Source organism: Dendrobium catenatum, unplaced genomic scaffold (genome assembly GCF_001605985.2).
Source record: "Dendrobium catenatum unplaced genomic scaffold, ASM160598v2 original_scaffold_211366, whole genome shotgun sequence".
Classification (NCBI taxonomy): domain Eukaryota; kingdom Viridiplantae; phylum Streptophyta; class Magnoliopsida; order Asparagales; family Orchidaceae; genus Dendrobium; species Dendrobium catenatum.
This window is the reverse complement of record NW_021529777.1, coordinates 609,347-629,851: the sequence shown is the minus strand read 5'-3', so window position 1 is coordinate 629,851 and position 20,505 is coordinate 609,347.

Genomic DNA, 20,505 nt, shown 5'->3' with positions numbered 1-20,505 from the left:
CGGGACGATTGGAGTAAAAATAGAAATTCTAAATCTCTCAAGAATATGTGTGTAGGGTTACTTAACATCAGTCACTTTAAACATTTACAATTGACTCAAGAAAGGGAAAAAAGAAAATTACAGATTGACTCAACCCTAATCTACCCAGTCTTGAGCTGATTCCATTTTTCGTCCGATCTTTGAATCCTGAAAATGTCAGTAGTAAAAGGCAGTCGAAAAGAAGCAAGAGTGTTTGCTAATCATCAAAACATAATCCATGAAATCGAATTTGCAACATTAGGTGGCTGACCATTTATATAGGATAGAGCTAGAAGAACCTTCATGGGATGATTAAAAAAGTAATGTGATTTTTCCTTATGAATATTTATTTTCTATGCATTCTTATGGTATACCTTGGTATGTTGATTTTATGAATTATTTTATTAGTAGATTTATTCTTACTAACATGTCTTTTACCTAATGGTGTAAATTTTATGTGATACAAAATTACATTTTTGGTATGAGACACTCTTGTTTAGAAGGTGTAAGGACTAAGTCATTGGGACATGTATCCTAATTAATGAAATATAATCAATTATTATGCATTGTTGTGATTCTAAGTATGAATGTTGTTTTTGAGGTTTTAAAACTACTTCTAAGATCTTGAAATCTGGATTGGATCACCCTACTCTATTCATGGATGCAAATGAATATGTTAAGAAATGTGATTACTGTTAAAGGGTACATAACATAAAGAAATGAAATGAAATGCCTCTTAATATGATGTTAGAAATTGAGATTTTTTATGTAAGGCAATTAAAACTTGTGGTACCTTTGTGCCTTAATTTGGAAATAAATATGTTCTAATAAAAATTTATTAAGTCGTTTTTAGGGGCTTATGGTGAGATAGCATGTGTCTGACTGAGGTTTAAATTACTTATATTTTTTTGATATAAAAATAATAAATTCCCATAAAAATACACAAGTTTACATGTCAAATCAATAAATAAAGTGATGAAGTAGAGAGTCAAACCCACGAGAAATTATTATGCTTAATTGTAACTTAACTATTTAAATGCACCACTTATCCTACTGAAAATTAAATAATGTTTTGAAGTTTTATCACTGAATGAAAAACTTGCAAAGAGATTTTGATACTTTCAAAATAAAGTAATTAGGACTAATGAATGTAGGTAACATTATTTTCCTAATGAGACTTTTTAGTTTTAGATGAAGATCAAAGCATATGCATCCCTAGATCTCTAACATTCTTGTAGGGATGAAAAGAAAGATTTATGACCTTATTATAATATTTCTATCTCTATATAATCTAGAATATTCAAACATCCTATGGCAAGGCATGCACATTCCAATTAAATACTCATAATTATTACAATATTCTTTTATTGAGGATATACATCACACTAAATTTGAACCACATACATAGCCATTGTATGCATTAAATGAGGAACGGGAGATATTGAAAATTTAAACTCATTCATTAAAGTATTAGTCTATAATAGTGCAAGAAATGCTTTCCATATTATTAGCCAGAAACTAGAGAATTAGCTAGACATGAAAGTTATAACAAGTCATCTTTATTTCATTCATTAGAAGAAAAAATACAAAAGAAGTCATAAGAAAATTATAATATTGAAGGATCTAATGATATTCTCCATACTCCTTCCTCCAAACATATAGTTGCTTACATAAATAAGCTAAGATATCCACAAGGATAAGTATCTTGCACTTCCCAAGCCTCCCTTAGACTTTTCTCTAAGGGGGCAGTAAATAAACACACTTAATATTATAGAAACTTGTTCATGTTATAGAACTCTCTAAATAACATAACTGAAAAATATATTTATATGAAGTATAAGGATGGATTCATGCTCTACAATACTCAACAAGGTAGTGCCATGACTGTAAGAAATGAACTATTACCTCAGTACTGTAGTACTGAATCCACTATGGTGCTGGATGATTTGGCATGATTATTAATTGAAATAATGAATCTTTTTATTGAGCTAGCATGGCTTCATATCTTTGGCAACTTTTCCATTTTGATGCTCTAAATTTAAGCACTCTGATAGTTAAATAAGAAATTTGATGTTGAGGGATTAAAAGGCATGACACTCCAACGTGAATTTTCCTATGGCTCAAATGCTATGGTGTTTAATTTTGGGTGGAGTGGCACTATGAGGCGCTGTGATGTAGAATAATAGAGATTGTCAATGCTATAATGTTTGAAATAGCATGATATAAGCTTGCACCATTGCGCTTCTGAACACTTATAATTTTTTTTCCATTTTCAACACATTTCCTATAGAAACAAAACTAAAATTATTTATTGTTGCTGAATTCAAATACATTAAATAATAAACAAATTATACTTAATAAATCCCCCCCCCCCCAACCAAAAAAAAAAAATCTTACTTGTCTTTAAAGAATGTTAAGACTTTATTTATTAATTTTTTAATAGCCAAAGTAAAAAATTGATAATTTAAAATGACTAAAATATTAGATAATACAACATAGTGTAGAAGTAATTTAGAATAAACAATGTTGTAAGTCTAATTCTAAAAGTCTTTACATTTATCCCAATTTACCATTTTTGCTATTGCTTATTTTGAGTCTATCCACTATATATGTAAGTGTAAAATTAACTTTTAAATTTAGAGATAAATAATAAAACTTAGGGATTAATTATGCTCTAAGTTAAATAGGAAGTTCATTAGTGCACAATCATTTGTACTTTTTTCACTTACCTTGTCTAATTTGATTTAAGTATTAGTATGCATTTAAATTTAAGCTTCCACTGATAACAATTTTTTAATGTACTCATCTTTTTTTTTTTGAAATATTTTCTTTTAGGGTATTCACAATTTTCATTCTTTTAATATTTTAGGAGTACATACTTAATGATTTTGAATTTCAATTTTTTTTTCATTTTCTTTCAATCCTAATTTATTTAATGTAAGAATTTAAAAAGATCAATGATTTTATTTTAAAGTTTATTATGATTTTCTAATTTAAGCTACAAACATCTATTCATTAAATATATGTATTCATTTTTTCATTTCAGTGGTCAACACATTAATGTATAGTTTCTAGTATCAAAAATAAGTCAAAAACTTAAGCTATCTAGGTTGGTTAATTATAAAGTTTTCAACTATAAATTATTCTGCAACATTCATTCAAACTATCTTCTAGGGCATTATTATTATACTTATTTTATATAATTTTTATTATACTTTTTATTTTGGCTAAATAAATAATCTATGTAAATATCTGTAAAGGAATAAATATAATAATTCAGGAATAACAAAATTTTGAATTAAATGTAAACATAACACACATGGCACTATAAGAAACACAATATAATATAAAAAAATAACTTTTATGAATAATTTAAAGCTCAAGGCACTAAATACAGTATTCTAAAATAAATAGTGAAGATAACTTGTGCCTCAGTTACCATTATGTGATCACATCAAATATGACTCTCATAGTCATACTAGCATAAAGCAAGAACAATATTAGATTATCAGCAAAAGAAAAGAGAAAGAAATATGAAAAAAAAACATCCAACAAAAATCTCTCTCTTTCCTTCTTAAAAGAACTGTGAAGAACATTAACAGAAAACAATAATGACACATAACTATCAAAAACATGATCATCCTCATCTTCTTAATCATCATCAAAATAAAAGGATCATAAGTAAGTGATGCAGGGATCTACAATTGACCTGGGTGTTCAATAAATGGACTAGTTTTAAATATTTTAACCAATGCATTATTTAATTCAGAGGTATAATGGTTATTCTTCTCCTTATCATCCATGTATTGAGAAGCCCTCATTTTTATTTCATTCTACCACTTATTAGCATCATTACAAAAATCTAACACCCCATCGATATGGATTCTCATATCATTCGGCCACCTGCTCTCCTAACAATTTAGGAGTCCTGGAACTCCTACTTCCACAATTGTTGTCGGGCTAACTAGATGATCTTGGCTCACTAATACCTCGCTCTTCATCACCTCATTTTGCCTTTTTAAAAATAAAAAAAATTATTTTAGTAAGGGCCGATAAGAAATAACTCCCCAGTTTTTTCCTCCTTACACCAACATTTACACACAAGACATAGACAAGTGATGGGTGCCCAAATCTAACTTAAGTGGCACCCCTAATGATATAAGTCAAAGAAGAGAAAATAAACATTCATACATCTATGGAAGAACCTATTTGAATGGCATAATTAAGCAGGGCATGGTCAAGGGTTACATCACTAATATTACTACTAGGAGGAAGGCGGGAAAAAAATGAAATAATGCCATACCATAAAAATTTGGAAAGAGAAGATGAAGGAAGGTTTATGAGTTTATTTTCACTTTTCTTCCAAGTTACTTCCTTATTTGGTCCAAAGAATACTCTCAAAATTTCATCAGGATCTATGGGGGTTCCACAAAGAGCAATGTACTCATCAAATTCAAAAAATTTAAGTTTATAAAGGTGCTCTATAATAATAGAATCAAAAGGAACCTACTTACCCCTCACATAACATTTATTTTCTACAACCTCTTTCACATTAGAAAAAAAAAAATCCTTGATTATATTTACAATGGTTGCATAGGGTTGTTCAAAGATATGCTTTTAAAAATTACTTAAGAATGATCTAAATGATAGGGATACTAGGATTTTAGATGCCTCACACAGGAATAAGTTGACTAGGAAATTAATAAACCTTTGCTCAACCTTAATAGAAATAAACTTACTCTTATCATAAGAAGAGGAAGATCTCTTCTTTCCAAACATCTAAAGGTCCATTTCACATAAGGGAAAATACAAAGCTTGAAACTAAAAAGAGGAATGAAAATCCAGTGAAAAAAATGGAACAAATAGATTAAAATTTATAAACAGTACAGGCAGTGTAGCACTGAAGATGTGGGCGATATAATGCTTGAAGGAAAAATTGACAATATATAAATCAACAAGCACTGAGGCGGTGCAGGACACGTGGCAATGCAGTGATTCGCTTGGGAAATTGCAACATTAATTCTTTGACTAGGCGATCACTATGGTGTTTAACGTGTATGAGCAATATGATGCTGATAAAGACAACCAGCAAGACACTTTAATTGAATTGAAAATGATTTTGACCTAACACCATGGCATTTGAGACAACATTGTAGCACTCACCAAAATATAATAATGAAAAGGTTATGATATGTACAATTGATTGACTAAATTGCCATAATAACTATTAAAATAACTGATCAAGCATTATGGTGCTTGAAGATGTAGCATCATTCCACTTAAGATAATATCCAAGCATTGCAATGTTGATCATACAATAATATTATAATATCACTCTGCTCTAGCCGTTGCGAGGCGATTTCGAGGCGATTTCTTAGGGCTTCGTCAGAGCGCTGGTTTGCTCTTTCCATGGCTCTTCTCTTCCATTTTTTTGGCATCTTGTTTGCATTTTGTGCGGGTGTGTTAGGGTTTCCATTGTTTTGAGGTCTCATTTTGGTTCAGTGCTGGGCGATGACGCCTCTTTCGTCATCGACCACTTCCTCGCTTGGTGAGAGGAAGTCGTGGTCTTTCAAAGATGTGTTAGCCGGATCTACTACTTCTTCTTCTGTTAAATTTGTGTAAACTTCTTTTAAGGGTTGTCAAGTCCTTTTGTTTGAAGATTCAGTTGTTGATTTGCTGGCTGCTCTATTTGCTTTGACTCTGGTTGGTAAATTTTTTTTGAGGCGTCCTAATCTAGATGTCATTCGAAATTTTTTTCTTAACCTTAAATTATCCGAAGCATTTCACATTGGATTACTTGACCAAAGGCATATTGCTATTCAACTTGCTAATGACCTTGATTATAGCCAGATTTTTGCTAGGAGATCTTACTATATTCAAGCATGTCAAATATGATTATTAAAATGGTCCCCAAATTTTGATGTTAGGGAAGAATCCCCTATAGCTCCTGTGTGGATTTCGTTTTCGAATTTGAGGCTTCATTTCATTAATCATCAAATTTTATTTGTGTTGGCCGCTATATTTGGGAGGCCATTACAAACCGATCAAGCTGCTGCTGCTGTTTCTAATCCATCGGTTGCGAGGGTTTTAGTTGAACTTGATGTTTCCAAGAAACATCCTTCGGAAATATGGATTGGTTCGGAGGTTAAGGGGTATTTCCAAAAGGTTGAACTCGAAAATTTACTTATTTTTTTGTACATTTTGCAAGATGCATGTGCATGGTATGAATAAATGCTTTAGGAAACACCCACATCTCTGCAAAGAAAAGAGTGCTTTGAAACAAAATGTGGAAGAGCCGATGCAGGTGACCTTTAATCCTATTCAAGTTACTATTGAGGATAATACTTCTAATCCTATTGTTAAGCTGTTGGAGAACAACATTATGAATTCTATATCTAATGAATCTTTGATTAGTGACCAAGCTCATACTGTTAACACTCAAGCTGATGCTAATATTTCTTGTGAAATCGTTCAAGATCAAGTCTCATATAATTGTGAAGCTCTAACTAATACTAATATTGCCATTTCTCTTAACTGCATGGTTAAATTAAATTCTAATTATCCTAAGGGAAAGATGATTGTTTCTACCTCTACTAATCCTTTAAATGAGCAGGGAGATTTAGCTATTCAAGTGGTCCATAAAGATGGGTTTTTAGAAGAAGGAGAATTAGACTTTGTTATTTCGAATAATAATAAAGAAATTGTCTTAAGAGAATTTGATGCTACTGAGGAGGAAGAAAAGTTTATGGAGGATGATTGTCCCCAAATGGCTTCCTTAAGGGAGCACCCAAGTGTAGTAAGGCTGTTGCTCTTTCTTATTATAACAATGATGCTTTAACTGATACTGAGGAAATGATTATTGTTGCTAAATGTTTTGCTAAAGATGGCAGTGATTTGAGTTTTATCAAAGTTCATAGTAAAAGAGGCAGGAAACCTAAACAGATTTCTCTTCAACCTCCTAGAAACACTCAATCGCATACTTCTCATTAGTTTGGTTTTTTATGTTTAAAACTATTATTTGGAATGTGAGGGGCATTGGTTGTCCTTCTTCTAGAATTCGGGTTACAAATTTGTGTCGTGCTCATAACATTGCTATTCTTGTGTTGCTTGAACCTCTTATCTCATTTGATAGGTTAATTAGCACATCTCATTATTTGGGCTTTAACCATGTTATTTCCAATGTTGCTAACAAGATTTAAGGTCTTTTGGAAAGATACAGTTAAAATTGATGTCATTGGTGACTTTACTCAAGTTTTGCACTATAAAGTAGATGTTTCTAATTTAAACTGTTGTGCTTCTTTTGTTTATGCTACTTCGTCTCTTTATTCTAGAAAAATTCTTTGGGAGCAAATTTGTAATTTTCATAATATTTTCTATTTGCCTTGGCTTGTTGGCTGTGATTTTAACACTATTTCTAATCCTTCTAAACGGATTGGAGGTTCCCCTCCTTCTTTTCGTTCTATGGAGGATTTCAATAGTATGATTTCTACTTGCAATCTTTCTGACATTAGTTTTATTGGTAATAACTTCACTTGGAATAGAGGTCATTTATGGAAAAGATTGGATCATGTTCTTTTTAGTGACCCCTTGCTTAATTCTCTTCTTTCCACTAATGTGCAGCATTTGAGTAGAACTTTATCAGATCATTCTCCTTTACTTATTAGTATCAAGTGTAAAAATGGTCATGTTCCTTCTCAATTTAGATTTCAAAACATGTTGCTTAATCATGATTCTTTCTTGGATGTGGTTCAGTTTAATTGGCATGCTCCACTTCATCCTGATAATTCTATTTTGGGTATGAAGAGATTTTGGTTTGAGTTGAAAAGCTTGAAACAAGTTTTAAATTGGTGGAACCATCATGTGTTTAAAAATATTTTCTCTAATATTTTTCAAGCTGAGGACCTCGTTACTTCTCTTGAGTCTTCTTATAAAAATGATCCCTCTAATTCTAATTTTTCTCTATTAAAGAATGCTAAAGAGAATCTGTTTAAATTTCAAGCTCAGGAAGAGATTTATTGGAAGCAAATATTGGCTGCCAAACATTTGCTTGAAGGTGATAATAACACTAAGTATTTTCATGTGTTGGTTAAGAAAAAAAGAGCAAAAAATAGTATCAATAAAATTCAAAGTGAAGATGGGACTTTTTCGGATAATTCTGAGGAAATTGCTAATTTAGCTGTGAATCATTTTCAAGACAGGTTTAACAAAGCTTTTACTCCGGACCCTTTTCTTGATCACTCTTTCATTCCTTCTCTTATTTCTAATGAGGATAATATTTTTCTCTTTAGACCTCTTTCTCTTGAGGAGGTTAAGGAGGTCCTGGATAATATGAATAAAGAGTCTGTGGCTGGGCCGGATGGTTTTACCAATCTGTTCTTTTAGAAATGCTGGCATATTGTTGGTAATGACATTTTTCATGCTTTATTATATTTCTTTTATGGTACTCCTATCCCTAAGTTCTTTCTTTCTACTGCTATTATGCTTATTCCTAAAAGTAATGCTATTACTAATTAGAATGATTTTTGGTCTATCATTCTTTGCACTTTCTTCAATAAGTTGATTTCCAAAATTATTATGAATCGTTTGTCATCTATTTTACCCAAAATTATTTCTGCTAATCAGACGGGGTTTGTGAAAGGTAAGTCCATTACGGAGAATATCCTCTTGGCCCAGGAGTTTTGTCAAGATTTGGATGTTAAGGTTAGAGGTGGTAACTTAATGCTGAAGCTTGATATTGCCAAAGCTTACGATAATATTGATTGGAATTTCATTTACTATTTTTTTAGATTTTTTTGGTTTTAACTCTGCTTTTATCAAGATTATCAAGAACTGTTTTGAAAATGTTCATTTCTCTATTATTGTTAATGGTTCTAACAATGGTTTTTTCAAATCCTCTCATGGGTTAAGACAAGGGGATCCTATTTCCACTGCCCTCTTTATTATTGCTGTTGAGTTTCTTTCTAGAGGTCTTACTAAATTATTCAATACCAATCCTCCTCTTTATTTTAAAACTTTGGGAGGTTTCCCTCTATCTCATCTTTGTTTTGAGTATGATTTTATTGTGTTTGCTAATGGGTCTATTAATAGAATTCAGAAACTTATGAATTTTCTGGATTTATTTGAGAAGGTTAGTGGTTTACCCTTTAATAAAAACAAATGTTATTTCATTACTTCTAAGAGGATTCCTAATGACCGGCTTTTATCTATTAGTAATCTGACTGGTTTTAATCAAGCTCAAATGCCTATTAAATATCTTGGGGTGCCTCTATTTGTTGGTAGAGGTAAATATTTTTTGTTTGATGATCTCATTACTTCGGTTCATAACAGGCTATTATCTTGGAAGTCTAATTTCCTTAGCTTTGGTGGTAGGATCGTTCTTATTAAAAGTGTTCTATGTACTTTTCCCGTTTATAGTTTTCAGTCTATTTTTCCTACTCAGACTGTGTGTGATAGACTCCACAAGATTATTAATAAATTTTTTTGGAGAGGCACTTCATCTAGTGCTAAAATTCATTGGGCTGCTTGGGATAAATGTTGTGGTGTGCTAGAGGAAGGTGGGCTTGGGTGCAAGAAATTTATGGATCTTGCTAAGGCTTTTTCCTTTAGACTTTGGTATAAACTTCATGCTAATGTTAATCTTTGGGCCAATTTTATGACTGCTAAGTATTGTAATTCCAAGCATCCTACTAATTGCTTCTCAAAACAAGGTGACTCTAGAGTTTGGAAAAGGCTGTGCAGGATTAAATGGGAGGCTGAGGCTTTTATCTTTTGGGGCATTGGTGGAGGTAATACTTTTTCTGGCAAGATCGTTGGCTTGGTAAACATTCTATTGATTCCCTTCTCAATTAAATTTCTTGCTAATGAAGTTCCTGATTGTATCATCCAGAGAATTGGTAACTTACTGATCAATACTGCGTCTAGAGACATTTTGTTGTGTGATCTTTCTAAAGATGGTGGCTTTCTTTTAAAGAGTGCTTGGCATACCTTTAGAGTTAAAAATAATAAAGATACCATTTTCCTTAATATCTGGCATAAAAGCATTCCTACTACTATTTCTGTGTTTGTTTGGAGAATTTTGCATAGATTTATTCCTACGGATGATAATCTTATTAAGAAAGGTTGTATCTTGCCCTCTAAATGCCAATGTTGTTTTCATAAAGAGAGTACGCATCATGTTTTTTATCGGGTTCTGTTGTTGTTAGAACTTAGGTTTATTTCGATGATTTGTTTCAACTAAATTTTTTAGCTCTAATTTATCTATTAACACCATGCTTAAATTATGGTTTATTAACTCTAAAGGGCATATTCATAACCATATTCCTTCTCTCATTTTGTGGTTTCTTTGGCTGGAAAGGAATCAATCTCTATTCAATAATGTGAAAATGAACCACCAGAATGTTATTTAGGAAGTGAAGGATAAGGTGTTAGCCCATCTGGCTGTTAACTTGATTTCTGCTAAGAACTTCAAAAATTGTTACTATGTTGGTAATTTGTTAGGCTTGAAGTTGGAGGGTGTCCCTAATTTGGCTAATGTAATTTTTTGGCATAAACATCCCGTTAATTTCTTTAAGCTTAATGTGGATGGCACTAGTTCTAATTGTATTGGTGGTGGTGGTGGTGTCATTAGGGATAGTAATGGTGGCCTCATTGCTTCTTTTGCTGGTCCTATTCAAGGTACCTATCATACTGCTATTTTTCAAGCTATTTTATATGGTATTCAGTTGTGCACTGCTCTTAACATTTTTTATTTGTACATTGAGGTTACCTTTGGCTTGGATTATAATCTCTTTCTGGATGCTGATGAGACTAGTTGTTCTCCTAACCTCTTCTATTTGGTTAGGGAGATTAAAACTCTTTTATTGACTCTTAACTTCTCTTTTCACCATATCAGTAAGGATGGGAATGCTTGTGCTTCTTGGATGGCGATGTGGGGCTGTAGTCGGTCTTGTTTTGCTGATTATATTTGGGCACTTGTCCTGCCCAACTTTGTGGTTTAGTCAATCTTGATGTTTGTGGTTGTCCCTATGTTAGTTATTAACTTATATGTGTTGGTCTTTGTTTTTTGATGTTGGTCGGATTGCTGGTCTATATTTTTTGTTGGGTTTTTGGCCTTCTTTTGACTCTTAACTGGATTGTGATGTTCTGTTTCTTTTTGGCCTGGAAGTTGCCTTATTTGGGCTGGGATTTATGTAGAGCTTTGTCCCTCTATATTATGGTTTTGTTCCCGGTGGTTTGCTTATGGTTCCCCTTGGTGTGGTGGTTGTTTTCTGGTATTGTTCTGTACGGTTTCAGTCTGAGATTGGATTTTTGTTCCTGGGTGTTCAGTGGGGTACTTGCTGCTGGTACCTACTGTGCTCTTGGGTTTTTGTATGCTGTTACGATCGATGTTTTTATTGTTTTTCATTTTGGGTGTTTGTTATGGTTGGTTATGTTCGGGGCTGTTGTTGTTTTTAGATTATGGATATGAGCAATGATTGCAATATTATTATTGCTGAGAGTTTGAAGCCTTGGTGCTCTCCCTCCCTCAGGTTGCTTTTTGGGACTGTGGTGATTTTCTCATTGCACTTGGCATTAGCTCTTGTTTATGGTGGTTGTATCTTACCTGGGGGGTTCGGGGCGCTTCTTTGTGTGGGTTTGCCATTGGCTATCCTTGTGGTATTTCTATGGAGGAGTGGGCCATGCCTCCTCTTTTCTTGCAGTGGTGTTGTTTGTCCTTAGCTGGGCTATTTTGGAGTTGTTGGATATTTGTGAATTTTGTTATGGGTGTATCCGGGGCCCATTTTGAGATTTGGTTGGAGGGTGCTCCAGAGGGTTGGATCGAGTGGCAGGTGGTCATTCGTGATGAAGCTAATTATTATTTTTGTATCCTGAGCTCTTATAATTTATAACCTTGGTCTAACTTTCAGTGTTTCCTTGATCATTGTTGTTTTAGGGGTTTAACTCAGCTTATTCTTTCTTTTATTACTTGCTGTTATAATCTTTTTGTTTGTAGCATTTTTGTTTTGCAGGTGATTTGGAGTTCTGGGATCATCACCCATTTTTGTAGAAAGCTCGAGCCTCATTTCCATATCTTTAGCTTTCTTTTTTGGATGCATTTCTGTAGCATATGTAGAATGTTCCTAAGTTTTTTTGTACTTTTACGTAGTGGAGACTTCTTGCTCTGAGGTTTTTCTTTCTTATTTATCTTTGTAGCTCGTTGGAGCATAGTGAGCGATTAGTCTCCCTTAAGAACTCTGTACTTTTTTATTACTTTTAACGCGTAGGACCCTCTATGGGTTTTATTTAAAAAAAACGAAAAAAAAAAGCTTTGCAATGTTGAAGAATATAGTGCTGCAGTGGTTAAATCTAGCATTTTTCTTAAGAGCACAAATGATGTTGTACTATTTTTCAATGTCATAATGCTTGATAAGCAAACATTGTGGCACTTCCAATCCTAGCACCACGAGCTAGTTCAATTTTTAGCATAGCAATAATTTCTTTGAAAATATATCATAACTTAGCCAAAATCACAAAGTAATAAGTCTTTCAAACAATGCACCACATTCAAATAGAAATAATGTATAAATCATAAAACATTAAAAAATAAAAATACTAAAGAAACACCAAGAAAAATTGGGTTGCTACCAGTACAACACTAAGTTTATAGTCTTCCTCTAGGCTTTCCAATATTTTTTATTTTTCTTGGGGTGCCACTATCACTCCTCAAGTGGTTTCAACTATGGTCTTTCTCTTTATCTTTAGGGTTAATTTCAGTATTATTGGGTAATTAACCAAGTGGTCTACTACTAAAAGAGAATAAAATTTATCCAAATTGAGTTTCCAAAAATTTTTTTAAGAAGCTAAATTATGCAATTGAGTTACTAATTTAATCACTTCCTCTTCCAAAGGTGTCTTCCTTTTTTATGAACTGATTGTTTTGATTAAATCCTAGAGATTAAGATGTTCTAGGATTCATAATAGGTTGTTGAGATTATTCAAATTCCCTCCTTGTTTAGATTGAAATATATTCAATTATTTATTACTAACAATATTATTTGAACAACTAAAATTGTGGTGGCTCCTCCAACCTGGCTTATATGTATTGGAATAGGGATTATTTGCCATATAATAAAGTTTATATTTTTAAACCCTATACTCTACTATCACTAATAAAAAATTTATTATGCTCTTCCAATTACATATATTATCCTGATCTTGAGTTAACTCAAGTAGTATCAAATTTCTTTGAAATTATAGCTACTTGTGTAGTAAGAACTAATAAAATATCTGATCTATAGAGTTTAACTACTATCTTAGGATTCACCCTATCACTAGGCCACTAAAATTTATTTGTAGAAATTTTCTCTATTAGTTCATATGCTTCCTCAAATCACTTAGACATTAAAGATCCTCTAACAATAGCCTCTATGATTAATCTAAGGGAATATACTAGTCCATTGAAAAAGGTCAAAAAAACCAAACAATTTGGAAAGGTATGGTAAGGGAATCTCCTTAAATCTCTCCCCACTTTCATAAATTTATTTTCACTCAAACTGGACAAAAAATGTGATCTCATTTCTAAGTTTGAAATACTTAGCTAAGAATGTATGAGCCAACTCATTCCAAGTAGTTATATAGCAAACCCGAGGGTAAAAAATTCAACCACATCTTATCCTCTTCAATTAGAGAAAATGGGTAAAATTTATGTTTAATAATATCATCATTAACACCTTTATACTTAAATGTTTCACAACATTCTTAAAAAATTGCTAAATGTGAGATGGGATCTTCAATAGGAGTTCTCCAAAACTGAGACTTTTGAACAATTTGAATTATGATATATTTCAGTTTAAATTCATTAGTTAGGATAGTAGGTTATTAATACTCAACAAAATCCAACTAATATAGGGTTAGCAGGCTCCCTATGAGGTCCAAAATAGTCCTGATCATGTATTGGGTTTGTCATCTCTAAATTCTTTTTTTTTTTCTCAAATTTTTGTAATGGTTCTTTATATTTCACGATTAAATAATAAGGGCTCCTTATTGGATCTACAAAGCATACAATAATCATGAAATAAATAAAATAAAAATCATAAGTTGAATAATCAATAAAACACTTTTTATTTTTATTTTTAATTCTTTTCAATCAAAATAAAAATACCAAAAATAAGTAGATCTAAATCTATAAAAAATTTAAACTATACATTGCTTCCCCATTAATTATGCTAAAAGCCATGATAGGAGCTTACGGTGAGCTAGTATATGCCTCGCAAAGGTTGGAATATGCTTAGGTTTCTTTGATGTACAGTTAATAAAATCTCACTAAATTATGTGAGTATATTAGTCAAATAAAAAATAAAAATGTGATAAAATAAGTTGTTAAATTCATGAGAATGTGTCCTACTTTATTTCAACTTAGATACACTATCTAAATTTAAATACACCACTTATCCCACTGAAAATAAAAGTGATATTTTAGAATTTTTCTCACATAAGAAAAATTATAAGGAGATTTTGATACAAATAAAAATAAAATGCTTTGGACTAATGAATGTAAATAATATAGCTTTCCTAATGAGACTCTTTTATTTTAGAAGTGGGTCAGAGCATATGCAACCCTGAATCTCTGTCAAGTTTATAGGGGAGAAAAGAATGATTTATGGCAAACCTATAATATTTTATCTCCACAGAGCATATAATATTCAAGCATCCTATGTCTAGGTCTACCAACATTCCATTTAGTTATTCCAGTATTCCTCCATTGATGCTATACATCACATTAATTTTTAGCTACATCTATAACCATTGTATGCAATAAATGAATAGGAGATATCAAAAACATCAATACATTTATTAGAGAATAAAAGTCAACATTAGTATATGCTATTCTATCTACATAATTAGCCTAAAATTAGATAATTAACTCGATATGGATGATATAATAAGTGAACTCATCTTCTTTTTATTTTTCATTCATTGGAAGAAAAGATAAAAAAGAAATAATTAGAAAATTCTCACCCAGATGAATCAAATGATCTTCTCCACACTCTTTGCATAAAACACAAAGATTATCATAAAAATAGGCTAAGATCTCTATAAGGATAAGTATCTTGCACTTCCCTATCCTCTCTTAAACTTTACTCTAAGGGGACACTAAGAACACACTTAATATTATTGAAATTCACTTAAGTAACAGAGCACATGGAAAAACATCACTAAAAAGCTATTTATAGGAGGTTCAAGGATGATTTTAGGCATGGTAGTGCTCCACACGGAAGCATGATGGCGGAGAAAATGCATTAGCACCTCAGAAGTCTAATGTTGGATCTGCTACGACATTGGCTGACATGGCACAGTTACTAATTGAAATGGTGCATCTTTTTGTATAGTCGGTGTGTTTTCTCATCTTTAGCAATCACTCCATCATGAAACTCCAAATTTTGAGTGCCACAACACTCAAATTGGGAATCTGATGCAAAGTCTTTGAAAGGCATGGCAAACCGGTGTGAATTTTCCTGAGGCTCCAATACTACGATGCTAAATTATGGGCATAGCAGCACTGTGAAGTGCTAGAACATTAAGCTTTGCATGATTGTAGTGATGAATGATAGAGAAAGTAGAAACCATTATGTCTAAAATAGGCACCTCAATGTAGTTGATCTTGGTATTGCAATGTGATATAAGTTAGTATAGCAATGCCACTTACCATTTAAATTTTTTGGCATTTTCTAAATAGTTCATGCACAAACACAATTAAAATAATACCTTTTCACTTAATTTAAGTACAATAAATAGTACAAAATTTACATTTAACTTCTCCAAATGGATTGATGGAAAAGAAACTCCCAAAATTGATGTTCAGGTAGTAAGTAAATTTCATAAGAAAATGTTTTTTCAAGGTTTGGAGCACCTAGAGTGATTATTAGTGGTGGGGGAGTCATTTTTATAATAAGAGAGTTGAAACATTGATTCATAATTATGATATTAAATAAAAAGTAGAAATTTCTTATCATCCTTAAACTAGTTATAAACCTAAAATAAGTAAAAAGGAGATTAAAGGAATTATGAAATAATTGTAAGTCAAAATAGGAAGGATTGGGCTTTGAAATTAGATGATGCACTTTTTGCTTATAGGACTGCATTTAAGACACTTATAAGAATATCACCCAATAAACTAATTTTTGGAAAGTCTTGGTCTATAAATGAATTTAATTAATTTGAATGATGCTAAAGAGAAAATAATATCATAGTTGAATGAGTTGGATAAATTTAGATACGAGGCTTTTGAAAATGTAAAAATATGTAAGGAGAAAAATAAAAATAGAATGATCGTAAACTAATTAGGATGGAATTCATGCCTAGATAGGAAATTTTACTATATAATTTACGACTATTATTATTTCAAGAGAAGTGAAGTCCAAGTGGTTAGGACCATTCACTGTAGTTAAGGTGTACTCTATGGAGAGGTTGATATCTAAGACCATAAAACTAACCATATTTTTAAATTTAATAGTTTGAGGTTAAACCCCTATATAAGAGGAGATGTTAATTGACTTCAACGCTTTTTAAAGATAGCTTATTCTTAATTAGAATTTTAGTATAGTTTTGTTGAAGACTATAAACTTAATACTATCTAGTAGGCAAAGTAGTTGATCTAAATATCTTTTGATGACAAGTTAAAGTGCATTTTGGGAGGCAAACTAGTTGATCATATGGTTTGTTGATTAGGATGTGTATGATTGATGTTTTAATCTAGTTATCAAATAAAAAAAAAAAAGAGAGAAAGAACATAAAAGAGAAGAGCTAAGATTTCATTATTGCTATCAAAAGAACAAATATGGGGACTTCATTTGAATTATTAGACTTAATTTGGGGAGAAATAAGAAAGCCATCCACAACGAAGCCTTAGAATCATATTATAGCTCTCTATCTATATATTTGGGACAAATATAGTGCTACAAGAATTATTAAATAAAATTGAAATTATGTAACAAGGTTCAATAAATGCTAGTTGTAAATTTTAACAAGTCTTGCTAGTTTTTTGCAATTAAAATATATGAAGAACTCATGATAAGTTTCAAGTAACAAATGAGTTTAGGAGAAGCCACTACCGACTTCTCTTTGAGCAAGTGAATAACCTTGAACTTGGGCAAATTCATTTTGTGAGTTCAAGTGAACTTAAAACATGGTATCAAACAATTGTAAAGACTTCAAGTGATCTCATTCTTGAGTAAGAGTTTTTTTTTTTTGGAAAACTTGAGGGCTTAGCCCATTCTATTAATAAAAGAAAGGAGTACAAAAATTGAAAGAAACCAAAATTAGCCATAAATAAAAAACTCAGGCTAGACAAAAAGTAGGAGGGGAAAAATAAAAAATTTCCAAACAAATCAAAAGAAGAGAGTTAAACTAAAAAGAAATGAACTGGCCAGGACTTAAAACAAGAAAAAAGTATAAATCAGTGAACACAATATTTCCTGGTTGTAAGAAGACTATACAAAAGGAAAATGGTAGGCGTCATCATCGTTCAGAGGCCCAAAAAATCCTGCCCAACAAATACTTGAAGGAGTGCGTCCCAGGAAGCAGAAAAGCATCCCATATAGCTTCAAGGAAGCAGCAGTTAGACATCTAAAAGACAACACAATATCATCACATAAAGCTACGAAGAAGCATCTAACGAACATCTCCAAAGGCAGCAATTTTAAGGCCATGATGATAAATAGGAATTTCAAATTTAATGTGACAGCCATCAGGTATCTTGATTCACTGTCTAATAGGGACCAGAGGCTCGTAGCATCAATAAACCACACATAAAATGATATACATGGCATATAAAACAGAACCATCAGAGCAACCAAAAAGAGGAGATGTACGGGTAGTAAATACATTCAAGAGAATGTACAAAAACCAGAAAGTAAAATAGACAACAAAATGAAAAGTCAAGTGTATCTCAAGTTCATCTTCTTCTTAATTAGTCTCCCATTATTCCATCTGTCAAGTTTTAAGTAAACAACTATAGAAATCTTTTTAGATAAAGTGACAGCATATGCAGCTTTAGCATTGAATCTTCAATTATTTTGTTCAACCCATTTAAAGTAGATAGTAACATTAAGTATAAGGATGTTACCATTCTTTAAGTTTTGATCTCTCACAGAACCAACAATATGCTATAGATCTTGGAGAATTGTAGACCGAAGGAAGAAGTTATGAAACAAAGGGATTAATTTGGTTAGAACATGCAAATAATAGTCACATTCAAAGAATAAGTGGTTTGCATTTTTAGAATAGCCATGGCAAAGCAGATAGTGTTGATCCAAAATGAATATGTTTCTTTTAGAAAGAGCCTCAATAGTTTTAAGACCACCTCTCAGTGCTAACCAGGTGAAAATTAATACAAAATTATAAGGAGTTCATTTGTGCATAGGTTGATTAATTGACAAAATTTGAGTTATAAATTAGTGTTGTGTTTGTTTGGGATTGAATTTTTATTTTGAAGTTAGTTTGTGTCATACCAATGGGTACCATTCATGGGCATTTTTGCAAAAAATTCTGAGTAAAAATCTTTGAAATAACCATTCTCTAAATTGTCCCAAATGATGTGCTTATAGGTATTTCCTGAATAAAATCTTGAATGTGCTGACTAAGGAAGTTAGGCAAGACCCAGCCATTATGATTCACCCACTCAGCTAGAGTAGCATTTTGGTTGCAAAGAGGGTTAGAAAAAATTCCTGATAATTTGGATGTAATAGTATCATTCAGGCACCAATGGTCCCATAGTATGACAATCGGGCTATTATAAGTGATTGAAAACTTAAATTTGTGTTTGACCAAAGATGTCGTGCTACAAATAGACATCCAAAAAGCAGAACTACAGTGTTGACAAATTTTCCAAGGCAAGATATATCTAGTTCTTAACCAGTTAGATAGAGGAGTAGCATTATTATAAATCTAGTAATGGTTCCACAATTGAAGGCAAATCTTAAATAACTAAGAGATGCAATACCAATACCTCCATTAGAGTAAGGTTTGTTTATGCTTGTCCAAGATATCAAATGAAAGTTCTTAGTTTGGGAGCTACTGTAGTAGAGAAATTTCAAGCACAGTTTCCCAATAGCTTTACTGATAGTTTTAGGGATGCAAGAGCCTCCTAACCAATAAGCCACTACATTTTTTATTTTATATTTGTTGAATTGCACTCTGCCAGTAAAAGAAAGAAGACAAGCTTTCCAATCATAAAGCATGTTAGTAACCATTTTGAGAGGAGAGAAATCAATGACTTTTATTCTACCCAAGGAAATGGGTCGGCCCAAGTAACATAATTTAGAGGAGATATTATGAATGTGAAGGGCTTGAGAGATGCTAAGAGCATTGGTGCTAAGAGGGGAGAAAAGAAGAGAACTATTGTGTAGATTGAGATGCAAACCAGAGTAGTTAGAGAAAGAGCTGAGAATCCTCATTAAACATTCACAGATTTGAATATCCACTTTACCAAAGACCAAGAGGTCATAAACATAAGAGAAGTGAGTTAAATGGAAACTTTCATATTTAAAAACTTCAAAGCCATCAGAGTCATTAGAGGCGTCAAAGAGGCAAGAAAAGACATCCATAATGATGCCAAAAAGGAAGGGGCTAAGTGGATGGCCTTGTTTGAGGCCAGAGCTGAAACTAAGAAAATCTTCAAGAGCACCATCAATGCATATGGAAAAGGAAGTATCATTGATACAAGCTTTGATCCAATATATGAAAGTGGGCAGGAATCCCTTTTGTGATAATCTGACATAGACGAAATCTCTAGAGACCATGTCAAAATCCTTCTTTATGTCCAATTTTGCATAAAAGTACTTCTCTTTATTTTGCTTGTTGAAAAAGCAAATGATTTCAGTCACCAAAATAGGATTACCAGTGGACATTCTATTGGAAATGAAGGAAGCCTGACTATTATGGATAATCTCTGACATGATCGGCTTTATACGGTTTGCAATAATCTTAGCAATAATTTTGTGAAAAATATTGCAAAGGGAAATAGGTCTGAAATCATGAATGATCCCAGCATGTGCTTTCTTTGGGATAAGAGCATTGACTGTTGCTTTAACATGTTTTGGAAGGTAGCATTTACTACAAATGGATTTCATTGCTTTGCATACTAACGGCCCTGTAATATTCCATATTTTTTTGTATAAGTCAAAGTTGAAGCCATCTAGACCAGGGGAAAAATCGAAATAGCCAGAAGAAATTGCCTAAAAAATCTCCTCATGAGTGACTAGAATTATAAGTGAGTAAATAGCCTCAAACATAATAGGTTTTCCAATGGGAATAGTATCAACATCAGAGAGAATGCATGTAGGGGAGTTATAAAGGTTTTTGAAGTGATTAATAATGCTATGAATGTTAGCTGAATGAGCGTCATCAGGGCCAATGATAGAAGTATGAAGTATACTTCTATTGTGGGCATTTCTCTTACATATCTTAGAATACAAAATTTCAAATATTCCTCTCCATTTTTTAGCCACT